Source organism: Dermacentor silvarum, chromosome 4, assembly GCF_013339745.2.
Source record: "Dermacentor silvarum isolate Dsil-2018 chromosome 4, BIME_Dsil_1.4, whole genome shotgun sequence".
Taxonomy (NCBI): Eukaryota; Metazoa; Arthropoda; class Arachnida; order Ixodida; family Ixodidae; genus Dermacentor; species Dermacentor silvarum.
In genome coordinates, this window is record NC_051157.2 from 153,826,491 (window position 1) to 153,849,321 (window position 22,831).

General features: G+C 44.5%; 1 long non-coding RNA gene across 1 annotated transcript; it reads left to right on the forward strand.

Moving 5' to 3' along the window:
• Positions 1-281: 281 nt before the first annotated feature.
• LOC119448358 (uncharacterized) lies at positions 282-18,010 on the forward strand. Its single transcript, XR_005191066.1, has 3 exons — positions 282-350; positions 3,759-3,774; positions 17,882-18,010. It is a non-coding gene; the product is annotated as an uncharacterized LOC119448358 (long non-coding RNA).
• The last annotated feature ends 4,821 nt before the right edge of the window (positions 18,011-22,831 follow it).

Sequence of the window (22,831 nt, forward strand, 5' to 3'; positions counted from 1 at the left end):
TAATCACGAGACAATTTTTGCTTTCAGTGTATTCCATGCATGCTTCGAATACGTTGTCGGCCTATATTCAGCAATACTTCAGGCTTTACAAATCTTGCTGGTGCTGCTGCCTGTTCTAGGCACTAAATTTTATGCACTGCTGAAACGAAAAAAAAAAGTGGTTCTTAAGTGCGGCTTTGCGTTTTGTGTTAACAAGCATGAATTTCACTGAATATACCGCTGCTACAGTGGCAACTTGCTAAAGCACAAAAATAAGTTCTAATTCAATGCAATAACTGCAGTTATAATTTTCAGCGCAAGTCTCTATGGAGATGCATCTGCACGGCGCTGCTTGTCTTGTCCTGTTGCTGGTGAGTAAAAATCTTTTATTTATTCTTCAAACTACAAAGATGTTAGATAAAGCTCGAGGCCCGCCGTGGTGGCGTAGGGGCTTTGGCGTTGCGCTGCTAAACCCGAGGGCGCGGGATCAAATTCCGGCCGCGGTGGTCCCATGTCGACGGCAGAGAAATGCAAAAATGCCTTTGTACCATGCTTTGGGCGCATGTTAAAGGACCTCAGGTCACCAAAATTATTCCGTAGGGCTCCACTACGACGTGCTCCATTATCATAGTGTGATTTTGGCAAGTGAGACTACAGAATATAATTTTGATAATGCTTGTCTCCAGCAGTGGCAGCAAAAGTATTCTCAGTGTTTTTTTTTTAATGCGTTTTCAACTTGTCTTCATTGTATAGCGCGTACTTATCACAAATGCTCAAACGTGTGCAGGTTATTCTACGCAAAGAACGGGTACACTAAAATTTTTCAAGTAGCAACCTCATTTACAAATTACGTCAAGTTTGAGTTTCATGCCTAAATAAAAAATCATGTTTTAACGTGCAGTATAATTCCGGAATCAAGACACTTAGAGCTTACCAGCGGCTCCGCGTCACATTAGAGTGAATTTCACCGGGTTCATTGCCCTGGACAATGAACATGCATTTTAACACTATAGATGGCTCCCTGTTTAGTAATAACAGCGCTGGGGCCTTGCTGATACAGAATTAGTACGCATAAATTTGCAGTGATATGCGCTTAATAAATGTTGATACTTTCATGATGCTATTCTGGGAAAATAGGCTAGCAAAGGTAAGACATCCCACACATCAAAAGTATCCCTCTGCGATTGAGAAACAAAGGACGTAATATAAATACAATATCACATTGTAAAGGCATACCTGCTGTGCTAAATCTGCTATAGGTAGAGCGCGATATATCGGCCACACGCATGAACGTGTAATCGCAAGAAGAGCGTAAAGATCAGGGAATATATTTTAGTGATTACTCCTAGGCAACATATGTTGCTCTATCAAACAAGTGGAGCTAATAGGACTAGTTTATATTATTGCTGGTCATGCCTCCAAGAAGCAAGGAAGCTACTACTTCAGAATGCTTGAACTGTGTTATGCAGTATTAAAAACTAAGAAGCAGATGATATGCTGTTGAACAGTGGAATACCTCAAACGATACAACTTGAACCTTATTGTAAATAAAAAGACTACAAGGTTTTGAATTATAAAGAAGGGCGTACTCTACAAAAAGCAGTTGACGCTTCTGCGAAGACCCTGACGTTAAGAATTTAGGCGAAAGATGTCACAAGCCGGCGCAAAATATGGCAGCTAAAACATACGAAAGAGTGGGCCTTGAGAAACTAAAACGGATGCAAAAGAAAGTAACAAGGTAACCATAACGCCGTTCTTTAACAACAAAATGCATACAAAACTGCTCATTTCGAATGACTGCTGAGGGCAAGGAAATGCGGTAGAAATGTGTGGTTGTACATTCAGAGACAGCTGACTTTCTTGTCGCTTCGCTACTCCTGTTTGGTGCGAGTGTCGGATGAGGTGATCGCGTATACATCAAAGAAAGTAATCCAGTTACATGGATGTGTGTTCCTGTCAAAAATATGTCTTACAACACCACAAAAACACTACCATCCAAGTGGTCGAAAATACCATTAAGCTAATCTCCTAAGACCCCTTGTGCATTTTATTGCACATTACCTTAATTTTTTTTCTCGAAGTTAACTCGGAAGTGATTACTGAAATATGTATTGTTGATATGAGGGCCAGTGCATCTGAAGCTGTTCGGAAGTGGTTTACTTTTATTCTTGCTATCCCCTTTCGAGAAAATTGACCCTAAATTCCTCTAGACCTCTGTGTTGTCATAGGCACCGGAGAGCAACGTTGAAGTGGGTTTAGAATTCCTCGATAGTGAAAGAAAATGTAGGATGCAGCAGCAACATGGCAATGTACTACAGCTATTTCCATCATCATCTCTGTGTTAGGCAGTGAAATGCAGTTTTTACAATAGCGAACATGAGGAGATGGTTACAGTTACCATCTTTAAGCAGTTTACGATGGTCTCCAATGTAGCCGCTCCTCCAGCTTGTGTGCCGCGTGTACTACGCAGGCATGTGACGTTCTCAAAGTGCTGCGTGTGCCTGTGTCAAAATGCTGCGTGTGCCGCTCAGGCATGTGACTTTCTCACATCAACAGGCGACCAAGTATTACCTCTCGTATTTCCACTGTTCAGTGAATAGCGTGTACAGATATGCTTTAGGTATGTCGATGATACGTATCTTGCTGTTCGTTCTTGAAAAGACGAAGTGTTTTAATTACAATGTACTTTTTGCAGCAGTTCGTCGAATTGTTCGGTAGTTTAGACGTCACGTATAAATAGTTAAATGGATCATTTTGCTAAAAGAGGCGTGGTGTTCCCATGTCTAATGCTGAGTATAATCTCCCGCCATAGGACTGCGCTAGGTTTGAGCGTTCCGGTGGAGCGACTATTATAGCCAGCTCTCTGAAAGCTTGATTACGTGAATTACTTAAAACTGTTAAGTACAATTACTTACAAGAAACATACTGACGATAATTATTCAAGGCAAGAGTGAGCATGGCCTACAGTACCGCCCGAAATACATAAACTATCGCTCAAGGTAAACAAGTTAGCCAATAACGATTATGTTGAAATAGTGTTCTTTACGTAGGATAAGCTGGCTGGAGTGTGTAAAAAAGTGAATGGTCGTAATATATCGACTAAAAGCGAGAATTGCAGCGTAAGCAACGTTCGACAGTTCGTTGTTAGCGAAACAGTGGTTATTTATAATAATTTAAGCAGCCGAAGATGGTACGTTGTACCTATGGAATGTCATATTAGCCATGAAAATGAAAGCAGCGGAAATAGCTGCCAGCACAAATCTATTGTGAGCGACTTCAATCGAAGGTATACGATGGGCGGGGGCAAATTTTTGTCTATCTTTGCCAAACAAACAACAAAAATATACATTGCGATTAAACATTCAGGTTATCAAAAGATGAAAAAAAAAGGCTATAAAGCACTACCCATTACAAGCTTGTATATAGGGTGTACCACTTCAGGTTAACACGCTGCTCAGTGAACAAAAAGAAGATTTAGAAAAGCACAGTGCAAGATACTATTATAATACCCACGGTCTTCGGTGATCACAGGTCTGCCAACCGAACACTGTAGGCCTTAAAATTGTATCTTGCACAATGTTTTATAAATCTTGATTTTTTTTCGTTGAACCGCTTGGCTAATGTTAGTTGGGACACACTGTATAGAAGCGCATTAGTAAAAAAAAAAAAAAAACACTATGGTGCCAACTAAGAAGCAATTTACTCATCATAATTTAGAAACGGTGAATGACTGTACTCGTAAATGGCCGGCCCTAAAACCTCTTTTTTCTCCTTCACAGGTTGCTTTGTGCAAAGGTGAGAAAGCTACATCTTGGATACTCATATTCTGCGCTCACATGTAATATGTAAAATTTACTTTGCTCGATTTAAACTGGTTCATTACCCTATTTCTGAATCTTTGGGACAACTAAAATATCGGAAAGCAATAAGGTGACTATTGTGGTAGGTGACTATTTGTCACCACCCCGTATCAAAGTGGATGCCAATAAATCATCATCATCAACAGCATCGTATCATGCCACCGGTCAAGGGATGTCACATGTACGCCGCGTAGTCTCGATACCTGTGTTTACTCTTCGGTACACTTTATGGCGCCTCCTCGCAAGGTACGAACCGCTACTGAAGAAGCGAATCATAGAGCTACGTGCGCGGCTATAACCAGGCATCGCCGGGCTCAGCAGACCACTGTGCAGAAAGCAGCACAATCCATAGCTCGCTGTGCGGACAGTTCAGATCGTGCTCGTGAAAACAATGCCAAAAAACTTCGCCGCGAAGACACTCTAGTGTGTGCTGCCGAAACTGGTGCTCCAATGGAGCTTCTCCTCCAGCTTACGCTGTGACTGTGGCGGGTGTGCCGCGCAGGCCTGCGCCGTTTTTCGTACGGATTCTATTTATTCGATTATATAAGTGTGTTTTAGCAAATCGGCAGCGTATTGTCAATAATGTATAGCAGCTTTCTACGTGTTAAATGATATTATTCACATCTACCCTGAAGTTAGAAGCACGGTTTCCCATTTGTACACACTAGAGACAGCGCTCCTAGCCATCTGCCTGGGGCTGGCAGCCGGCGACTGGCTGTTTCACCACAAAACGGCAACACTTCCTTGTATGGGAGCGAATGAGTCCGAGCGCTCTTTCTACCGGTGCTGCACCCGCCGCACTCCCTAGGAGACGTTACGGCCATTGCGCTTGATGGGACGGTCTGTCCGAGCGCCGTTACCGCAAATTCCATATACTTTTAATTGCGATTAGCATTCTATGGGGACTTCACGCCCTTTCTATGGACTATGTTTCTGTTGGGCTGCGTCTCTAACCGTTTTTCCGCCAAATTGGGTCACGGGGTAGTCCATGGTTTTATGGGTACTGCACTGGGCTGGTGTGCTGAGAGAACGGTGTTCGAACCCCACCGTTGGACCAACTGGGATATGTGGATGTGTATCCTTGGGAATGTGTGACTGGATATGTGCCGCGTCTTCAATGACAGAAAAATAATTTCAAATGTCTTCGGTGCTGGGCAGAATCCACCCCGCGATGTAGATATACGTATACCAGAAAAAGCCATTCTCTGGGTCCGTGTGTACAGGGTGTCCCAGCTATCATGCAGCCCGATTAAAAAAAATAGGAATGGCGTTACGCGAAGCAAACCTAGTGCGTATTGTTTCCAGTGCAGTGGAGTAGCCGCCAGTAATTTTTTCGTTACTGAGATTTAATTAGGCAATTGTAATTAATTATCTAACTCGAGAAGTACTGTCCAAATTATCAAAATGCCAATGACAAAATTGTAGAGCAACATGAAAAACTCCCGATACAGCTTTCTGTTGCTCAATAGATGCTACATAAACGTGTTTTTCCGAGCGTGAAAGAAGCCCGCGAATACATGCAAAGTGCCTCGAGCGGCCAGTCGCGCGGCAATACTGCGTGTATTCGTGGGCTCCTTGCACACTCGGAAAAACACATTTATGTAGTACGTATTGAGCAACAGAAAGCTGTATCGGGAGTTTTTCATGTTGCTCTACAATTTTCTCATTGAGGGCCCTTTACACTATCGCGTTAGAACTGTGGTGCGAGCCCATGACAGAAACTATTGATATAATCTGCCATATCAATTCAACCACGTATGTTTTGTTATCCACCAGTTGTTCACGTTCAAAATATAGCGTGTTTAATGGGTGCTCATAGGAGATAGAACAGAAACAGAAAAAAGTTATTATTCCTGTTATGATATTTTATTACACGGAAAGTTATCCGCATTTTTTTCTCAGAATGACATGAATTGCCTGTGACGAATTATTGGAACAAGTTTTTGATATGTATTTGTTTAACATTTTCAATCGCCTTCCTATCAAAGAGTGTGGAGAATGCGGTGCATAACAAGTCACACTAAATAGTTGATATGCCAATTCGCTGATATTGGCACGTTGGCTTTAAAGGAGAGGTTTCACAATGGCCGTAAATAATTCGCTTGCAGAACTCGAAACTCAAACCTTGTTGTTCAGGTTAGAATAACATCACGCAAGATTTCATGGCTGCCGTGGCCCACAACATATTGCATGCGCATGCAGTTCGCAGCAGTAGTTAGAAGGTGCACAAAGGAAAACGCTTAATCAGTTGGCGAAGCAGTCGTTGAAAACTCTGTTTGGTCACTTTCGCGTCAGAGGTTGATTATTAAAAGCAAAAATGCAAGTCAAAGTTCATTTTCATGCATTTCGTTCCGGAACTCCAGTGCCGGTACGTAAATCTGACGTCACAGATTTCAAAGTATATTTTTTCTTTTTTGGGCAGTGTTGGCTGAGTAAAAGCTCGCGACATTTGCGAAGTTCAATATTTATCGCCATTATACTACGATGTAGTTCATTTTAGCAATCACAAATTACCTACGCCCTAGTGGACGCCGTCGAAGTCTATGACGTCAAGTGGTGCGAGAACTTCCAGGTAGCATTGCCACTCGCATTGTGTTCTTGCGGGTTGTCTCGTTTGCTAATCCTGTTCTTATGTTAAGCGTGGCTTTTTTCCCTTTCTTTTAGGGGGATGTTGCTGGAGAGTAATTTACGAATACAAGTAAAATAAGATTTTGTTTACTGTCCGTTCTACAGGGTGCTAATTAATGAATGTAACATCAAGCAAGCAAATGAGTTCCACAGATGGGATAAAACAGACACAAAAAAAAAAGAAATTGTGTACTGCCTCTCTTATTTTTTCTCGTTTGTTTGTGATACCTGGCCAATGTTTTTATAAGTACTGTACCTAAGAGAGAAGGAGTACCGGGTGTCACCCTTTATGACAACCTCTCGTTCACACATTTATTAAAATAAGTGTACCACCGAAATATTTTCGGCATAGGAAGTTTCATAAAAAGGTAAAAATGCATAATCACCTGAAAAAGTAACTACAAACGACACCTATAAGGCTTCGATCGACGATGCTGCAAAGAAACATACGAGTTCCCATACACAACCAGAATGGGGTTTCTTTGTAGTTTTCAGCTACGTTATAGTAGACGATGTTTTTTTGTTTGTTTCATGGTAGCACATACGTGATGATGCAGTGACTGTACACAAACAGTGTGAACTAAACTTTCGGAAGTATGAGCGCATACCTGGAAACATTTGGTCCTAATCTTAATTGTATACGTTACCTGAGACTACTAGCAAAACAGTAAGTCAAATACCGCGGCCACCCTGATGCAATAAATAATATTTGCAGCTGACGACATTTGTTACCGAAGTGACATTAGGTTGTATGTAATGGTACAGCATTATAACCCGCCGTGGCGGGTTGCCTAACAGTTACACGGAAATATATATGGCGAAGACATAGGCGACTACTTTTGTACACACCCCCAGCTATATATTATTTCACGTTTGAATCTCTAAGAACCCTTGAAACGTGCAATGCTAGAATTCGAGCCAATAAAATTGTCTGAAATGTAAATTTAAGTACACTCGTATATCGGGTTTAAGAATTTCGCAGTACAATACGCAGCGGTAACGGCCACGTTCGACCCCATTCTCAACTCGAACAAAACGTTTTATTTCTTTATTCGGCTACATTCTAATGCTGTCAATTTTCGTGTCAGCACTTAAAGTATGCTTGCTTCGTTGTATAAGTTAATTTGGGCCCATTTGCTCAAGCTTTAACATGTGGGGTATTAACCACAATGCACACATAGTCATAGACTCAGTTGTTTTGTCATTATAAAACGTAACATAACTAATGACAAATACAACGCCTATTCAGTCTTTTTTTCCCTCTGCCTTAAGTGAAGACGTCGTACGTCTTTGTTCACGTTAATTCAAAGCCGACCTCCGTAGTACCAGAAAGAAGAAATACAAGACAAAGCGTGAGGTGCAGGGCCCCCGTGCCATTTACATGCGCAAAACGTCCTTCAAAATGTGTGGAGAGACAATTTTTTTTGTATTCAGTTTGTTTATACACAATATATTGAACTGATATATGCACAAGAAATATGCACAACCGATATAGCACAACTGATATATGCACAAGATATTGAACTGAAACAATTGTCTTCTAGGCTCCGCGCCGTTGAAGTCGACGAAAATAACCCCGCTACGTCGTCAGCTGTTTCTCCTGGGGCGGTTTCCAGCGTCATCTCTCATCAACTCAAAACAATTGAATCTCGTTGTAACGATGCAGAAAACCGGCTTCGACGCAGTAACTTGCTGTTTTTCGCCATTCCCGATGATATTTCTGAGACGTGGTCAAGTGCTGAAACAAAAGTCATTGACCTGTGCAAGGATAATTTGAACATAACGATTGATTAATCCAAAATAGAACGGGCCCATCGCATTGGTAAATACGACTCGGGAAAATGCAGGCCAGTGATGGTGAAATTCACGTTCTTTAAAGATAAGCAACAGATAATTGGAAACAGTCCCAAGTTCAAAGGAACCAACTTTGCTGTGTGCGAAGATTTTTCATAGCAGACACGACTGGCTAGGAAGAAGTTGCTGGAATTTTCTAAACCAAAGAAGGTTCCGTTCAAGCTTAATGTTGATAAGCTAAGAATAAATGACAGCGTTTGCGTATACGACGCCGCTAACGACGTCGTAACACTAGTTTCAGCATAGGAAAGGTGTAGCTCGGCGACACGTGTCATCAAAAAGAAATGTGTGCCTTATCGTAATAACACTAAACACTGCCAGCTATCTTTATGCTTCACTAACATACGCAGCATCCTTCCTAAACGCATCGAACTTTGTTCATATCTGGACAACTGTGAATGTGACATTTTAGTACTAACCGAGACGTGGCTGCACCAAGAGATTAGGAACGACGAAGTCCTGCCAGATTTCAATAACTTCACTATCTACCGAAATGATAGGAACGACAAAAGGGGAGGAGGGGTGCTGATTGCAGTAAAACAGCATATAACGTCCTTTCCCGTTATTCTTCCCAGCCAATTAGAGATCTTGTGGGTTTGCATCACTTCGCCATCTACTAAACATATTTTCGGAGTCTGTTACAGACCACCGGACAGTCCCCAATCTTTCGTCTCCGATTTGCATGATAACCTCGCTGAAATAAAAGTTACATTTCCAAAATCAAGTATTTGCTTACTTCGCGACTTCAATTATCCCGAAATTGATTGGCCTAGCTTAAGTTCACGAACGCATGACGGCACTAATTTTATTCAATTAAATCTCGGTTTCTCATTGGTCCAACTAGTTAATCAGCCTACCCGAGGCAACAACACGCTAGATCTCGTCCTCACGTCATTCCCTGACAGTTTTAGCGCTATTTCTTGTTCTGCGGGATTTAGTGATCATGTGCTGCTGAATTTCATGCTTTCCATTTCTTCCTGCACATGTGCACTAATACTTAAAACGTATTCTTGGTTATAACCATGCTGACTACAATGCTATTAGTCTCAACTTGCAAAGTTTTTGTGACACATACCTTCCGACGTTTTTTCAGCATTCAATCAATGACAGCTGGGTTTTGTTCAAACATAGTTTACTGGAATTAACCCACTCTCATATACCATTAAGCTCCTTTCGCATGAACGCATCTAAACCATGGTTTAATCGGATGTTGCGTGCACTAAGAAACAAGAAAAAACGACTTTTCAAAGCAGCTAAGCGCCTGGGCACACCGGCTTCATGGCAGAAACGTACAATCGCCGATAAAGAATATTGCAGTGCCATCCGTAAAGCCAAGTTTAAATATTATTCCCACGACCTTCAATCGCTTATGACGCACAACCCCCAAAAATTCTGGAAAACGATATCACCCGCTAACACTCCGGCTCTTATTTCCTTGTTAAATGACACTGGTGCTCTAATTAATCAAGAAGAATATCCTACTGTATTCAATAACTATTTTGCTTCAGTGTTCACGCAGGAAGACCATTCCAATATTCCACCATTAGCTAATGTAGACTACCAATACATGAGCCCCATAGAAATTAGTGTCGCCGGCATTGCATCATTGATAAACAGTCTCAAGATATCAACCTCCGCCGGTGTTGATAATATTAATACAAAAATACTCAAAAACACTGTCATACATTCAAGCAATATTCTCTTTTACATCTTTTGTCAGTCCCTAACAACTGGAGAAATTCCAAATGACTGGAAAATTGGCAAGATTATCCCCATTTTCAAATCAGGTGATAAAACAAACGCGCGTAATTATCGCCCCATTTCATTGACATCAGTTTCATGCAAGATCCTCGAACACATAATCGTATCAGGCGTTGCGCAGCATTTCGACAGTAATAATTTCTTTTTTACTAACCAGCATGGGTTCAGGAAAGGCTTCTCATGTGACACTCAACTGCTGGAATTTACTAACGAACTGCTACCCAATATGAATGAGAACTTTCAAACAAACTGCATATTCTTAGACTTCTCAAAAGGATTTGACCGTGACGCGCATTCACGCTTAATAGCTAAAATCACCTCCCTGAACCTAGACTCATCAACAACCTTATGGATAAAGAATTTCCTGTCATCTCGCAAACAATTCACAGTTGTTAACGATTACTCATCTCAATTTAGCGAGGTACTATCTGGTGTACCTCAAGGTAGCGTCCTGGGCCCGTTGCTGTTCCTTATTTACATTAATGACTTGCCCTCTAACATTACATCAACCATTCGTTTGTTCGCAGATGACTGCATTATTTATCGCAAAATTTGTTCATCTTCAGATCACCTAGCACTTCAAAGTGACCTCGATCGCATAACCGCTTGGTGCACATCATGGCAAATGTCACTTAACGCCGAAAAATGCAAGCTCATGACATTCAGCCGGAAAAAATCAATCTCTTCTTCCAATTACTTACTGAATAATACCTTAGTGTCCTGTACGTTTTCATAGAGATACCTAGGCGTTCATTTCACGAGTAACCTCTGCTGGTCCACCCACATACAGAAAGTAGTAACAGCCAAAGCATCGAGCACATTAGGATATCTAAAACGTAATCTCTATGGAACTCCTGCCACTACGCGTAAGCTCGCCTATCAAACATTTGTTCGTCCGCAACTGGAGTACGCATCACCCATTTGGTCACCTCATCAGGCTTATTTAATTATTTCCCTCGAATTGGTTCAAAATCGTGCGGCACGTTTCATTTCCAGGAACTACAACCGTCACTCAAGCATAACAAGCATTAAATCATCGCTCTCGCTTTCTACACTGCAATCAAGGAGAATAATCGCTCTAATCTGTTTATTCCACAAGATAGTCCATAGTGTCAATCATTCAACGCTGCCTCTTGCACAACCTTACCGCACTTCACGTCGTTTAAACAACCCTCTAAGCTTCCAACGCATTTCTGGTACAACCGTTGCATTTAATTCATCGGCTTTGCCGCAGGCTATCATTCACTGGAAGGGTCTTCCTGAGCACATCGCGGAGATCCGTGATCCAACTAGTTTTAGGGCCGAAGTAACGACCATTTTTTCTAAATACTAACACATTATTAAGTACTGTATAATGTTGTGTTTACTTTTCAGTGATGGGTACTAACAGTGAATAAGCATTGTTTTTGCATAGTCATATTACTCATGCTCCTGACATTACCCCTATCCATGTAATCCCCCCCCCCCCCCCCCTCCCTCACACAATGCTCCGATGCTGGAGCCTGTGAGGCAACGCGAATAAATAAATAAATAAACCGCTCACCAACGTCGCAAGATATTACAGCATTCGCGTTGGTTTAAAGTATTTATCTAAGAACATCTAAAAGTCTCAATTCGCATTTATGTTGGACTAATTATGCCAAAACTACGGCAAATTGTTCAACTCACTTGAGCAAAGTATGAAATAACTAAATGGAAACCAGCAGTGAGTTGCACTAAGCCATAGCACGAACCTAACATGTATATGTATATATATGCAAAAACTTATTTTATTCCAGGTTAACGGGTGTTATTGCTTAATTAAGACGAGAGTTAATAATAAAGTTAATAACGAGCGCTGTTGCTTAGGAATGCCTCCTTTTTGTTCTTGCAATAAAATGATCACGCACGAGGCCATGCAAGGCGGCAAATATTTCACTATTACAAAAGTAATCATGTTTTTATGCGGAAAAATATTGACCAACAGCTCTGCTTTTAGGCATTTATTTTCCTCTGAAAAATCTAACTAACTGCACTTCAATTTCTTGGCTACATACGAGTGAATTTCGGCAACTGAAGGTAGTCTACGCCATGTTTTTATTTATTAGTCGTCTGCTATTCTAGCAGGCGTTCCATCTTTCCCAACATCATTGCAATAGAAATATCGAACTCATCGTTATTTTGCCCCAACTCTGTGACGTCTTGCCACTCTTCAAGTTCGTCCTTCACCACGACTCCCAAAATGAATACCACCCTTCCTGTTCTTTTTCGTGGGGGCTGCTGTCACTCATCTTGCCCCCTAAAATTTAACGCCGGGTCATCCGCCTCTCATACGAGCACGAAGCTTACCTCTGGGAATTTGAGGACTCAGTCACCTGGGAACTATATGTTGATCACAGAGTTTCCCAGTACCAGTTGGACGCTTCAAGAAATCGCTCACAAATTCCCAGGGAATGACCAGGATCTGATTGACACTCTAAAAACCAGATACCTGGGTAGCGACCGCGTACGACCCTGCCTCCTAAAATACGAAGGCGAACCAAGACCAGAACTGGGTGCTCCGATGACGGAGGAAGAGGTGTATATGCCGCGGCACGAGCCTCACAGCGCAACACTGCTCCCGGGGCCGACAAAATCACCAATGCCATGATTAGAAACCTGAGCCCGAAGCACATCCTGGACTTGACCGAATACCTAAACGAGGAACTCTGGAGCAAGGGCCACGTACCGAACGAGTGGAAACACGCGGAAGTCGTGACCATTCCCAAACCAGGCAAGAAGCCCGCGATCGACGCCCTACGTCCCACCTCGCTGACTTCGTGCCTCGGCAAGCTGTACGGGAGGGTCATCGGAGCCCGCCTTCAACACTACGTAGAGGACGGTGACCTCTTCCCGCACACCATGCTTGGCTTCAGGCCGGGACTATCTGCGCAAGATGCTTTCCTAATCCTGAGGAAAGAAGTTCTCAAGGGCATCCCGAAGGGAGGAGAACACCTCCTGCTCGCACTCGACCTGAAAGGGGCCTTCGATAACATCTCTCACGAGGCCATTCTCAAGGGACTGAACGACATCAGCTGCGGAGAGCGCATCTTTAATTACGTCAAATCGTTCCTGACGGGCCGGACGGCAACCATCGGAATAGGCCAGACTCGATCGGATACGATCGACGTGCCGAACAAAGGAACGCCGCCAGGGGCGATAGTCTCTCCGATTCTCTTCAACATCGCGATGCTAGCACTGACCAAAGAGCTATGGAAGATCCCAGACCTAGGTTACGCCCTATACGCAGACGACATCACGCTCTGGGCCACCAAGGGCTCCCTCGCGCAAAAGGAGGCGACCCTTCAGGAGGCCTCGACGGCCGTGGAGATATTTGCGGCAGCGAGCGGGATGCGTTGCGCGCCCGAGAAGTCCGAGGTGATCCGGGTGCACGGAGGAGGAATCTACAAGCCACCCGGCCCTATGGAACTCTATCTAGAGGACCACAAGATCACGGAAAGCAAAAAGGCTAGGATTCTGGGTTTTTGGATCCAGAGCAACTTGAAAGCCTCCCACACCATCCAAACCCTAAGGTCCACCACCAACCAGATCTCGCGGATTATCAAACGAATAACAAGAAGCTGCAAGGGGATGCGAGAAGAGGACACGCTCTGCCTCGTCCAGGCTCTAGTGATCAGCAGAGTAACGTTTAGCATGCCGTATCACTACGACTCGCTAAACAAACGCGACCAAGAACAAGTCGATGCCATCATCAGAGGCGCGTACAAAACGGCCCCGGGTCTCCCTGTTACCACCTCAAACGAGAAGTCAGCGGCTCTCGGGATCCATAACCCCTTCGCTAAGCTGTTGGACGCGGTTATGGCTTCGCAAAAAGCCAGACTACAGAACACGGCGGCGGGCAGAGCCATCCTCCACCAGACCGGCACGGCAACGGAGCTTCGTTGGGCAACGATCGCTCCCGCCCGAGGTCAGAAGCAAGATCTCGGCTAACCCCATACCAAAGCACATGAGTCATGAACTCCAGGAAGGACGACGCAAGGCGCGGGTCGACAGACAGCGTCGACAATTCAAGGGTGACCCGTACGCAACGTACGTGGACGTGGCGGCGTACCCTGCAGGGGGCCTCTTCGCGGTAGCTGCCGTGAACGGGAGAGACAACTCCTTAACCCTCGCGGCCTCCGTCAGGGCAGAGACCCCAGCTGCGGCTGAGACCATAGCCGCGGCGCTAGTAATAAAGCAACATGACAGGGTGGGCAGGGAAGTTCATGTCGTTACCGACTCGCAACAGGCCTGCCGCAACTTTACCGGTGCTGGCGGCTCAGATTCTAGGCCCGGGGCTGCAAGAATCCCATCAAATCACGTGGACGCCGGGTCACGCGGGACTGGAGGGGAACGAAAGGGCGAACGCCTTAGCTGGATCGCTAATTACCCGAGCGGGGCAAAACCAATCGTCTGATCAATCCCCACCCTTTACCTTTGTGCCCCTGCCATCAAATTACTGCGACCGACACGAGATCCAGCGACTCAACCGCAGGATTTATCCTCTCCCTCACAAAAAGCTCAGCACTGAAGAGGCAATAGCCCTCAGACTTATCCAAACAAACACATTCCCAAACCTACACAGATACAGCAAAATATACCCACAAACATATCGCGGCATCTGCCCCTGGTGCGGCGACACACGCCCTACACTCTTTCACATCTCGTGGGGGTGCGGGGGCAAACTTGAACATTTAAAGATGCCTAACACGTCATTTGAGCGGCGGGAGGTACAGCTGACCGGCGATACCCTGGCGGGACAAGAAGCTCTCGTCCAGCAAGTACGTCGAGCAGCCATGGCCAGTGGAGTCCTGGAATGAGGACATCACCAACTCGTCGTCAAGGTCAACGATCTCGATGGTCTAAATAAATGTTTTTTTCTCTCTCTCCCAGTACCACGAAGGCGGAAAAAGTCGGGCGCACGTAGGCGGAGTGGCTACTGGTACCATTGTTCCAAATAACAAGGGGTGCTGCTAACGTACTATTATCGGTGTAGTGTACCGCTGCTAGGTCATAGCCTGCCAGCCCTGGATTTCCCAGAAATCGTCAGGCGTAACTCACCCAAACTTTAGTAAGGGTGACAATAATTGTAGTCGACAGTTTTGCGAGGTTAGAAATACCATACTGAAGCCTATTACGGGCTTAACGGAGGCCCGACCTCCACCCAAGCCCGAATATCCGAGACCCGATGCTGGCCCAGGCCTACGTCTAAACTTACCAGGACCGAGCTGAGTGTGCGGGCTATGGCGAAACCAGGGCTGTCGAGCAAGCCGAAGCCTGTAGAGTGCTCTAGCGTCAACTTTCGTTTTCCAACAATTTCTTTACTCTGTAATGCAAGCAAAAGAGGCATCTTCTTTTTATTAAAAACATTCAGGAATCTATAATTTCTATGAAGATTACTCTCATTTGAGTTTGAATAATGAATAGGGATTCTACGCTTTAAACCAGAACGTCGAACCGAAAAAATGCCGGTTTGGCTCAGGTTCGGGGTCAACGCCCTCCAGTTTCGTTCCGGTTCAGTTCCGGTTCGGAAAAATAAAAATTCATAACGGTTCGTGAACTGGTTCGCAACACTGAATCGGTTCGTAAACCGTTTCGGCGCAGTCCGTTTTATCCTGCCCCATGGTGATATGCTGGATAGTACTATCGACTTGTCTGCATGGCGCATGCGCAAGTTTCATCAAGGGGAGGCATAAATTTAGAAATGAATTACACAGATATGGGGGAATTTTCGTGTACATAATAAAGACAGAATTTATTAGTAAGAATATCTGCGTCAGCGTAATCTCTTTGTAGCTTTCACATTCATTACATTGACAGCAGAGGAGTCAGCTATTTTCGTTTTGCTCCAGGCTTCACTTTAGGACTCGTGGCGAGTGAAATGTGGCTGGTGATCTATGGTGTCGAAAACAGCGCAAGTTCGTATTGTATTATATAAATTGCAACTCAAATCTTCTAGTCTGTAGCAGAGAAAGAAGGCAGAATTCGTCATTTCGCTCAGTTTAGTGCTATTTTAGAAGAAGGTGAGGACATTGATCCTTCTGAACGATGAACAACGACGGTTAGTGCTGAACTACACGCTGATATTTCTGGAGCACCTGCACCTCACGCCTTGTCGTGCACTAGATAAGGGCGGACAAAGAAGTAAAAAAGACGTAAGTACATTGTGCACCATGAATAATTTCTAAAACTTGAAGAGCGCTGTATTCCGCTTAGCTTTGCACCAAACATGCGTTGAACCATGACACGTAACAAAAGCAGATTTCGCGAGTTGTTTACAGCCGTGGTTACGCAGGTTTCGCGAGTTGGTTACAGCCGTGGTTACGGCAATATTTATCGACCGCACTGTTATGGTTACAATAAGTCGTGCAGCAAAACTTGTTCAGCAGAACTTGTTCAGAACTTGTTCTGCTTTCTATGTTTTTTCTAGTTTATGAAGTTTTAGTAGCAAGTTGATCGAACGGCCGAATGTGGAGCGTCACCAAAAATGTTGACTCCGCGGAGCCCCTGGATCAACTTTTCTGCACCGGAACACAACTAGCATGGCTAGCTTCAGAAGTGTTAGCGTCTCTGCTGAGGTGGCCGTAGTTACCAACGCATACACCGTCTATTTTCGTTTTCACGCACAACGCAACTTGTGATTTGTAGCAATCTGCTGATAGGGTGCGCCGATTGAAGTAGTTTTTCGAACAGCCATGCAAACTATTCAGCACCCTTTCTCGCCTTATATTCTTGTTCGTATCGAACCGGTAAGCATTTATATTTTCTTCGGTTCAGGTTCGGGTCGGGTTCAGACAAGTTAAAAAAATATCGGTTCGGGTTCGGCTTCAATTCCGCACAAAATCGTGGTTTGTATACGGTTTTCGGTTCAAGTTCGTATTCGGTTCGACAACCTGTTTTAAACACTTGCCCATAATAATTGTGCATAAACAAGCAGCAGTTACTCTGAAACTTTAGAGAGAGAGAGAGTGAACTTTATTGAGAGCCATCAGTTTAGTCGGCTGGGCCTAGGCGTCCATGATGGGACGTCGAGGTCTTGCCTCTTCGCCGCTTCGTAGGCCTGCTGAGTAGCCCAGAGTTGGGAGCTGCGCAGGGCGGCGTGCCATCTCGACGAGAGGGTCACGGGATTAATTCCTGGGTACTGATGTTTGCACTGCTATAGCACAGGCGGGGGGGAGGGGAGTGTTGCTGACTGAGTTTTACAGATCTTGCTTGGGTAGATGTCGGGGTATATGATGTGATATCGTGTGAGGAAGGGGTATGTATTGGTCTGTAACAGGCGAAGGGTGGTTGCCTGTGCTCTGTTTAACTTGCTGTAAGGGGTGGGAAAGGTTCTTCTTTGGACGTGAAATGACTCCACAAAGTCGTTGTATCTTGTAAGGCGGTCGCGTCCTGCAAGAGCACCTGCACCGTCTCCGGCACGGTTGAGTAGTTCTCGTGCTACGGAGTGTGTAACCTCGATGAGGTTGGTTAGGTGCGGGTGGACATCGCCGGCGTGTGCTGGGATCCAGACGAGGGTGATTTGATTTTCAAACGAATTAGAGAAACAAAAATTTTCTTACCTCTGCATAAGCATGTCACTTCACAATGTTGCTTAAAAGTGAACATTACAAATATCCGGCTTTCATTCGAAGCACAGTGTATCGACTAATGATGCGACAAAAATGTACGGATGTTTCTTTGCAAACTGCGACAAAATTTAGTACTCGCGTAGAGCAAGCGTTCTTACACATGTCCACTACATCTGTCCTTTCATGGTTCACTGTGTCTTTGTATGCCAGGTGACATGATGGTGAACTTGACAAAGGAAGCAGAGGAATACATACATCGGGTGAATCGAACAGGGCGGATTGATAGCTGGGGTTTAACCGGAAATTATGAATACTGGATACAGCAGGAACAGGAGATACAAGGGTGAGTAGCGAATACGCGTCACATAATATTTTAAGTGAAGCTTTATTGGCTCACAATTTTGGTGTCGTTGTCACGCAAAAACACCCGTGTCGGCAAACCTGCATTGGATATGTGGGTATCAGCCAGGGCAAAGAAAGAAAGAAAGAAAGAAAGAAAGGAAAGAAAAGAAAGAAAGAAAGAAAGAAAGAAAGAGAGAAAGAAAGAAAGAAAGAAAGAAAGAAAGAAAGAAAGAAGGAAAGGTTCTAGCGTGAGGGCTACCGAAGCCCAGGCGAAACGTCAGCGTCGTTTTGCCCTCCAGGAACCGGACAACGGTGGTGCACGCCTCGCCAACGCTAGCGCCAACTTTCCCGGTGCGACGGCCAGGTTTGAACGCGAATTTCGCAACTGGAACATCGGATCCAGCTGCAGTGAGTGGGACCGGTTTTGGTTCGAGCACAACGTGATACTCGTCAGTGCAATTCGTTCCGAGGAACACCGAAGAAACAGATGACAGGCTTCGCTTACCCCCATTTCCTTGACAGGGGCTGCTGATTTTTTATAATTTGCATCACTTACCGGTGAAATGCCAAAGCCAGCAGTCAGCTAATTTTAACTTTTAGAGGACACTGACACATTTTCCAACAAAACTGTTAAATATCTTTGCGCAGAAGGTAACTAATTTACAAATATCCTTAACCCAACAAAGCCCCAAACACCATTACATATCAGGAAAAAATCGCAGTGAGAGTTCATCGTTTTATCTGGGTACATAGAGTAACATTCGTACAAATGATAATTACAATGTTACTTGATAAATATATTAGTAAAGTAAATATATATTAGTAATTGGTTTCATTAACTATCCAGAAATGAAGACTGCTCCAGGATAATAAAAAAACGCTAGCTATGGGTGTTGCGTCTAGTTTCCGAAGTTTAAATTACAATTTACAGGTATCAAATGAGCGCATCAGAAATGATACGTTGGGCTTTGTGGGGTAAAAGCAAAAAAAAAAAAAAAATCACCATTATGAACGCGTTTCTTACTGTTTTAGTTTTTATTATTGCGATAGCAATTATATGGACACTCAAAAGCAGATTTCTGCCGTCGGCGTCGCCGTCGCCGTGAGGTTCCGTATGACGTCATTTGGAGATGAAATCGTCGCCGCGCGCCGAACGCTGTATGTGCGAGTGAAAGGGCGCGAGGGGCGCGTCTTTCACGGGGAGTGAACGCGCGGCGGAGAACAAACGCGCGTTCTGCGCCGTGCTCGCTTAAGGGCTGCAGAAGTAGGCGTCTCTTTCCTCCTTTACAATCACCATATATGTAGAGCAACGCGCATTCTTCAGACGCGCGAGAGGCCGTGGGGGAGGGGGAGGGAAGGGAGGCGACGTTTAGCTGCGGCACCAAGTGCCTATTTATATCAGAGGCTCCAGCAACAGTCACCAACGCCGCACGCATTTTGAGCTAACGCGGGCAAAACGCCGATGGCGTCGACAACAGTTCTGCGTGTTGTTGCTACCAAAGCCGCTCACCTTACTTCGTATGATATTGCTGTGTTGCTATCGCATTCATTGCTTCGCCCTTAGGGCGAAACTGTGACATTTTTTAGTTATCACAGTTAGCATGAGTTAAGTCGTAGGGTCGGTTTGAGCGGTGAATGAAATTTTATGCGTAAGTGTTAAATGACCCAGTAAGCGAAATGCAGCTCCAATAACGTGAAACCTGGGGAGGTGCGAAGCATGCAGTGATGCAACGCTAATGGGCTCATACTGCCTTAAGCAATGGCTCATACCCCCGTAAACGCGGCCTCCCCATTACGACGACAGAGGAGAAGTGAAATTCTACGCTGGAATGATGAGCGGCAACGCAGACAGCTAGGAAAGACGGCGACGACAACGAACGTGGGGCAGTGGCACAAGCGCGTGCAGAGCGCGAGCACGAGCCGCTTGCTTACCGTGACTACGAGACGAGACGCCGACAGCCCGGGCGCATAAGGTGCTTCGCACCTAAAAGTACCTCTCCACCGGATGACGTCGCTTCATCACAACCACTTGTGTAGCCTCTGTGCCACCGCAGCTTCGTAGCTTCTGTCGCGTTGTGGACTCTTGCCGTGCGCTCGTGCTGCTGCCTTTGTGTGCACTTAGGCAAAAAAATTGAATTGAATTCTTGAGCGTTACGTGACAAAGCCCCGATTTGATTACGAGACAAGCCGTAGTGGGGGACTATGGCTTGTTTGACTACGGCAATTTTGACCACCTAGGGATCTTTAACACGCCTCCAATGCACAGCGCGCGTGCGTTTTCGCATTTCGCTCCCGTCGATGTGCTGCCGTCGCTACCGGTAGAGTGACTGTATATGCTACCAAAGGTAGCAGAGTTGCGCGTCTGATTTATAAACGCCGCTCATGCCTCCATTGGTCAAACACTACCACGTGGGTTCCAAGCAACCGTGCACTGAGGAGAAGCTAGTGCTCCAGCAAGTTGTTTTGTATTTCCCGACGCCGCCACTGCAGCGAACTGGATTGACGCAAGTTAACGCTAGCCAAGTTCAAAGCGAATCCGGTTGGCGTTCGCTGTTCACGTGCATGCCAGCTGCGGAAACAATAACACAACGTTTCTACAGCAAATCCAAATGGGCACCCGAGTCAAAATACAAATAGCTGGTGATTGATTCATCAGCAACATGTTCTTTGACTGCCTACGTGTTAAGAGCTGTGGCGCATAACTAGGTATAGGCCTCATTATATTTACTACAATTCCCTTTGTAAAAGAGCACATGAACTTTGTAAAGCTCGCTATATCAAAGTATTTGCCCGCACGTGCACTCATTTTTTTTGGCTGAAATTTGCATTGCAGTTTTATTGACAAAAAGGGGTACTTGCGGCTAGGTGCTTTTTCGTTTATGCTGTTTACATGCTAGAAGAGCATTGCACTGCTCTTAGTCGCATATTTATCTCTGTTGAAACAAAATCTGAATGCTAATTATTCTTTAATCAAAGGAAAGTGGCTGAGGGCGCCTCAGATGCTAATGTTTTTCCAGTTTTTAATAAACTATAATATTTTGAGTATTAGACTGTCCTTGTTATGTAGCTTTATTCACTCGTAACTTTTTGTATTATTTTCGGAATCCATAAAATAATAACATTATCAACTTATTCCCTAAGAATGGTAGGTCCAATCTAATTGTTACCGCCGAGGTTAAGGAATGCTGCATTTTACCGGCGTATCTAGAACAGCCAATGTGCCCATCCGTTATCAGGTCAAAGTTTACAGAAGGTGCACAGGTGAATACACCAAGTCCAAAAAAACAACTAATAAAATTCGCGATGCATCTCACGCCGCGCGTTAAAAATCAGCAGCGCCTTTTTTCTTCTTAACTATTTTATCTAGTGCGCTGTTTCTATGCTCTTTGTTTGCGATTAGACGGAAAAAGCGGTCCACACGCGATGGAAAAACGCTCACGTTCGACCGACGACACGTTAGGCATGTCCTCTGCAAAACAGAGTTCGGCTTCGCCACACAGTTTTGCTTGCTTTCCAGGGCAAGATGGCGGACCTACGCGCAACTCTGCTCCCGTAGGGAGCATATACAGTCACTCTAGCTACCGGGATAACGTTCCGCCACCTGGTGCTAGCAGCGCAACCCATAGCCGCTAGGCACCCGCGGCGGGTATGGTATAACGTAAGAACCGTAATGATTCAGTACCATTTGCAATAAAAGGTAACTACACCCAATTAGTGTAATTCATGCAACTTGTACTAAAATACGCATCAGCCAGCCAGACCACTAACTGACGAGCCCCTTTATGAGCGGCGAAACTCTGCGTATAAAAAAGGGATAATACGGCTACTAAGTCGGATGGGCACAACTGCTCGCTCCTTTGATATTAATCGACAGAAATGCCTCGATATATACGCAAAATTAATAATTTTTTGTTTGTAACGTGACAACCGCTACTTTTTTTTTTCTTGGTCCATGCAAAATTTTCAACTCAAAGGTTCCGGTTCCTCACACAGGTGAGTGGAATATACATGTAGCATCGAGCAGTATTTCAGTTACCCTAAATTATGTTGAGCCAGCGATAAAATTTGCTCACCTGATTGCAGTACACAGCTATCAACAGATGCTCACTGAGTACAGTCAATGAAGTGGGCTTTATCGGCACAAGATATAGGACGTCATATCATTTTCAGGCCTTTTCAGCCAATGACTTCACATAGCGTCGCAATTTGCATTTATTGTTGAGCGCTGTCGTTGTTGAAATGCGTGTCGTTGCATTCGCACAGCAACAAGACGAAAAACGGAGTGCACTGCGGTTCTTGAAACGACAAACATAAAATAACCGAAGGCACCGTCATCTGCGTCGAGATTATTCTATATTCTGTTAAAAATTCAGTGACACAAACTAGCAACATGGATCGTATTCGCGAATGATCGCTTTCATGGATGTCGATTTCAGAGCGCGTTCATTTCGTAAGCCACCAGACCCGCCGCCGCACTGACGCCTTACGCTTGATGTTGCATCACGCATGACTGAAAGAGTTTCGAAAGTAATGGACGGAGAATGTGACTGTAGAACGGGGTAAATAAACTGTGAGCTATGCAGAGAAAACAACTATAACAATAACACAATCTTTAACAATGGAGAAGGCACATTGAACACAAGACAGTCGTTGCAGACCGGCAATGAAGGATGAAAGGACCACTGACCGCAAAAGTTCTATTTGGATTTTATGCTTAAGTGAGTTTATGTGCACCTAATAGTTCCGAAATAAAACCGTAAATGATCCGACGGGAAGAAAAATTACCAATAACATCAATAATTATGATTACGTCTCGTT